A 5,686-nucleotide genomic window follows, 5' to 3' on the forward strand; every position below is an offset into this window, starting at 1 on the left:
AAAATAGTAAAGGAACAGAACTTTCAATTTTCTTATTCCTGAAAAAATTTCATGATAATGTGACATACCAAAGAAAACACTCAAATAATGATGGAGCTTTGACAAAAGGGTGCACAAACACTTAAAAAACACTAGTACACAGAAATAGTTTCTACCATCCTAGAGCTCATTTTTCATTTTATTTAAGCATTTCAACCTTTAGGTTCAATTTTGTTTTTAGAAGGGGGGGAAAAAAAAAATTGACAATTTTTTATTTGAGACTTTCAATTTACCACGTAAATTGCATCAAATCTCTCTTAAGAGTTGTATGCATCACACTATTGCAGCAAGTAAGTTGCATTGAACAATTGAATCAGCAGCAGCAAAACTAACTATCATAGTTAATATTGCACCTATGCACCTCTCCCGAACAAGAAATCTAAAAGTAATCACTATGCAAGGTACATAAATATATCATTCTAGCAAGATGATCAAACTTTCCACAAATGTATTCATTCCATGTTCTATCTTGTCATGTAACACCACTCATATTAGATGACAGGAACACAATATTATACAGGTGTATGCAAGAACTCTGTGGAAAATAGTGGAACATTTAACAAGTTTCAAAATTGGATGATCCTATATCTCTAAATCTATGAATTCTAGCATGGGAATCCCCTTAATGAGGCCCAAGATATTATTATCTTATGAACTTTGGAACTCTTTACTCTCTTTGCTCTCAGCTGGATTGCTTCTTTATATAGTTGTCACTTGGAAAAAACATTATACATAAAGATAACTGCATAGAAAGAAGGTCAAAGCAAAAGTTACATGGTGGGAAGGAAAGCACACTTTGTTTGTGTAACTATTTGTACAAAAGATCATAAGACCAATGTCTTAGCCAAGCCCCTTGCAAATTCAACATCAATGTATCATGTAAACAGACCAGTTAAATAGTGAATAATATATTATTTGGAAAAATTAGCGAAGGCAAAGTAACAAGGCAATGTCTTAGCAAAGCCCCTTGCAAATTGAACACCTATGTATCATGAAAACAGGTCAATAATATGTTGTGGAAAAATTAGCAAAAGGAAACCACTGGGATTAGCCTAGTAGCCAGAGCCCGTGTTCCTCAATAGGACATCACAATTCAACTCCCCCTTCCCCCTCAAAAAAAAAAAAAAAAAACAAAACAAAACAAAACAAAACAAAAAAAAACAAAAAAAAACAAAAGCAATGCCTATTATAACATAGCAATCAATGGTAGATAGAAATCAATTGTTGAATACAACCACAATATTTCCAATTTATTGATAACATTTTTATATTCAAAGTGAGAATCTCTTTGAAAACACCAATGAGAGGACAACAAAACCGAATTGATCTTTAGTGCTAGAAATACTTTTTTGGAATATGTTTAGTGTACATGAGGTACTGGCTTCACCTTGTATTGCATTTTGAGACATAGGGACACGAGACATAAATATGACACAATATAGACATGGAAACACAACATTTTCTAATAAAGATGTTTAGATGCAACAATAAGAAATAGTAATATGATCATTATAAATGAAAATGATATGGGGGAGGGCAAGACCTAAACTAACATGGGATGTAGTAGTAAATTTTTTTATTTATTTAATTGGATTGAGCATATAGCACTTGATAGAGTAGAATGATGAAAAAAGATTCTTGTAGCCAACTCCACCTGATTGGGCCACTAAGCTTAGTTTGGTTTGGTTTGATCCTTATTACCTACTCTACTCCCAATCTATTAAGGATAGTTTTGTTTAGACACTTTAGCATTTTTTGTTCTATGAAGAATCTACTATGTTATGCTATTGACTGCTTGTATCTAAATGGCAAGTGGAATCAAGATATATTCAGGGAATTTGAATTGGGAGAATTGCTTATTTTCAAGAACTTTTATTAGTTTTATGTATACATATAAAAAATATATATTTATTTGTTGATGGTTGTGTCATTATATGATCAACCTATCATAGCATTTTCACTTTTTCCAACATTTTCATTGTATGACCCATCAACTTAATGACTCTATTGCAACTTTGGATATTTTTTTTTAATTTTATATATAGGTATTAAAATACTTTCTCTACTCACGTATTTGTTTATTCATTAGAATTTTATTAACCAAAACACCCCTCCATACCTAAGCATGTCTAATCTCAATAGGGATACAATATGATTCTAATGTCTTAGTTTCGAACCAGATTTCATCCACTTCAGTGCAAATTCAACCTTTTAGAATCCACTTTTCTTTAATGTATATATCTAGCATTGTTAGCCCAAGTTGTAATGTTACACTCTTTTCCGGGAATAAACTTTTACATATTAAGCGGTATTTTTTCTTGCAAGAAAATAATAAATTTCTCTCTTATTTGACCCACTTTTAGTAGTTATTATGTGTTTTCTCTCTTTTTAAAGAACTGTTGGTTACTATAAGATCAAATTCTACTACAAAATCTAAGAAACGCTCTTCGTCCTTGTTTCAGTCACCAAAACCATATCCACCATGTACCCTCTCATACTCTTGCTTATCTTTATCTATATGAGGAGTTACTAATAAGAAAAATCAACAAAATTCAAAATGCCCAACCATAATTCAAAATGCCCAACCAAACATGAAATATTTGCCAGTAAAATTTTGAACACTACCGACTAAATTTTATTCGTTGAAGATAGGTTATCAAAGATTAAAAAAAAAGAAATTATTTGGTGACTAAAATAATTTTTTATTGTTGAAAGTAAGTTTTTGGTGATTAAAATTTTAGTTGCCAAAGAGAAAAAATATTTTTTTTTTATTTTTCATTCGACGATTAAATATTTTAGTAGTCAAAAATCAATATTCGGCGACTAAAATAATTTTTTGTCGCTAAAAATAAGTTTTTGGCAACTAAAACTTTAGTCATCAAAGAGAAAAAATAATTTTTTTATTTTTTATTTGGCGACTAAATATTTTAGTAGCTAAAAATCAATATACGGCGACTAAATAATTTTTTGTCGCTAAAAGTAAGTTTTTGGCGACTAAAACTTTGGTCGCTAAAGAGAAAAAATAATTTTTTTTATTTCCCATTCGGCGACTAAATATTTTAGTAGCCAAAAGTCAATATACAGCGACTAAGTTTTTTTTTTTGTCGCCAATTCTGGCATTTTTAGCGACTAAATTTTTTTTTAGTCGCTAATAATGAATATACCCCGACTAAAAAAAACTAGTAGCTAAATATTTTACTTTTGGCGACTAAAAAAAATATTTGTCGCCAATTCCATAACTTTTGGCGACAAAATTTTTTTTAGTCGCCAATTTTAGTCGCTAAAGGTGCATTTTGTTGTAGTGGCAGCCCATTGTCGTGTCGATTACTGATAGATACAAAATCAACGGTTTCCCCGGCTCTGGCGGTGACAACACGAGCGGGTTCTGAAGGTACTGTTTGATCTGCTAAAAAGTAACCTGGCATCAATCATCCCACTGGAATTTCTTTCCTTTTTTCAGGAGACCAAAAAGTGGTTCACAAGTCAAGGTTAATTTTGCAATAAACCGTCTTATGAATTGCACTTTACCCAAAAAGCCACGCACCTCCTTTTCAGTCCTTTGTGGTGACATTTTTAGGATGGCCTTGATCTTGGAAGGATCAACCTCAATGCCCCTCTGTATAATCAAGAACCCCAGCATTTTCTCTACTATAACACCAAAAGTGCATTTCTGTGGATTGAGCCTCAACCGATATTCTCTGATCCGTTGGAAAAATTTCTTCAAGGCGGTATAGTGGCCCTCTCTTTCCTTGGACTTGACAATCATGTCATCTACATACACCTCAACCACTTTGTGGATCATATCATGCAAGATCGTGGTTACAACACGTTGATAAGTAGCCCCAACATTTTTCAGACCGAACGGCATCACCTTGTAGCAATAGGTTCCCCACGGCGTGGTGAAAGCAGTCTTCTCTCTATCCTCAGGTGCCATCAAGACCTGGTTGTACCCGAAAAACCCATCCATAAAGGAGAGCAACGCATGGCCCGCGGTGAAGTCCACCAATTCATCGATGTGCGGTAGAAGAAAGTCGTCCTTCGGACTAGCTTTGTTCAGATCTCTGAAATCCACACACACCCGAATTCTGCCATCTTTCTTCGGCACCGGAATAATGTTGGCCAACCAAGTAGGATACTTAGATACTAGCAAAAACCCTACATCTATCTGCTTGGTGACCTCTTCCTTGATCTTCAAAGCCCAATCCGGGCATATTCTCCAAAGCTTCTGCTTGACGGGTCGGGCCTTGGGGTCGAGAGGGATCCGATGCTGTATAATCTCAGGATCGATTCTAGGCATGTCTTCATAGGACCACGTGAAAACATCTTTGAAATCTTTTAATAAAGTGACTAAGCGCTCGCGTTCCTCCGAAGACATCGTGGACCCAATCTGCACCAGACACGGATCCTTCTCAGTACCCACATTAATTGCAAAGATTTCATCAACAAAGGGTTTTACAAACCTCTCCTCCTCTCGATCAATCAAATGTTTCAAAATCAGAGGAATTCCTTCCTCGTCGTTTTTATCAAAATTTTGAAAGTCATGATCAATGTAATACACAAGTGGCACAGAGAAGTACACAGAAACAGTAGTGGTACCATTCTCATTCAAAGTTTCCAGCTTGTCCAGTTCCTCGGTTACTACCGACTCAAAAGAAAAGGAAAAAGACGACCTGGACAAAACAACGGCATCCGAGTTATCAACCCCAGGAATACCGGGCTCCAACTCAAAGGAAATGGAATCTGATTCCGACTCCACAGACTCTGTGGAATCAGATTTCGACACACTACCTGATTCAGAACTGCTGGACAAAAAGCCCTCCTCGAGCTACCAAATGAGAGAGGATGCGATAGATGCATCCAGAATACCACTGGAAGGATCCATACCTAATTAATCTCCGATCATGGAAATGGTGAAGTCATCCCCCAAGCTCTCCGGTTTAATCTAAGGATCCGAAAGGAGACAAGCCAGCGCTGCTCCTATCTCATGTTCACTGCCATTGGACTCATCCTTTGTAATATGTTCAGCCTCAGCTGGTAAGACAGTCTGGTCTTCTGTGGTGTCATCCTCTTGCAACTGTAGATCGAAGAAAATTTCAAAGCCGGGCAAACGCCGCTTCTCAGAGTTCAACCATGGCTCAGGAAAGCCGCAAAATGGGAAGTCCTCCCCCTCCCAGACGAAACGGCCATTTAGAGTTCCCTGTATTGGTCTATGTACAAGCCCGTAAGGCTTCCCACTTTGCTTAGCTTTGGCTCTTCCTGCCATTTCATTTCCTTTTCTCACCCAGTCCTCTTTGGTAGGCATGTAACCTAGACCAAAGACATGAGGGTTATGTGGCACTTCGGCTAATGCACCAACGCCCTTCCGGCCACTCCTTTCCAATCCCATCCTGGGTACATGTTGTAGCTTATTCATTAGGTAGACTGATTGAGCACTGACGTACAACCCCTCATCAATAGCCAGGATATCTTGCACTACCCGGGCCTTAGCCAAGGTGAACCCAAACAAGAAGACATCCTCATCGCCGTGTACAATTTCCAATACCGGTGTAGTGACTTCCGGCAGAGGATGAATAGAAGAATTCCCAAAAACAATGGCTACCCCCTTCCCATGGGGGTATTTCAACATCTGATAAAGAGTGGAAGAGAC

This window comes from Camellia sinensis, chromosome 8 (assembly GCF_055761805.1).
Source record: "Camellia sinensis isolate YWXY chromosome 8, ASM5576180v1, whole genome shotgun sequence".
NCBI lineage: Eukaryota > Viridiplantae > Streptophyta > Magnoliopsida > Ericales > Theaceae > Camellia > Camellia sinensis.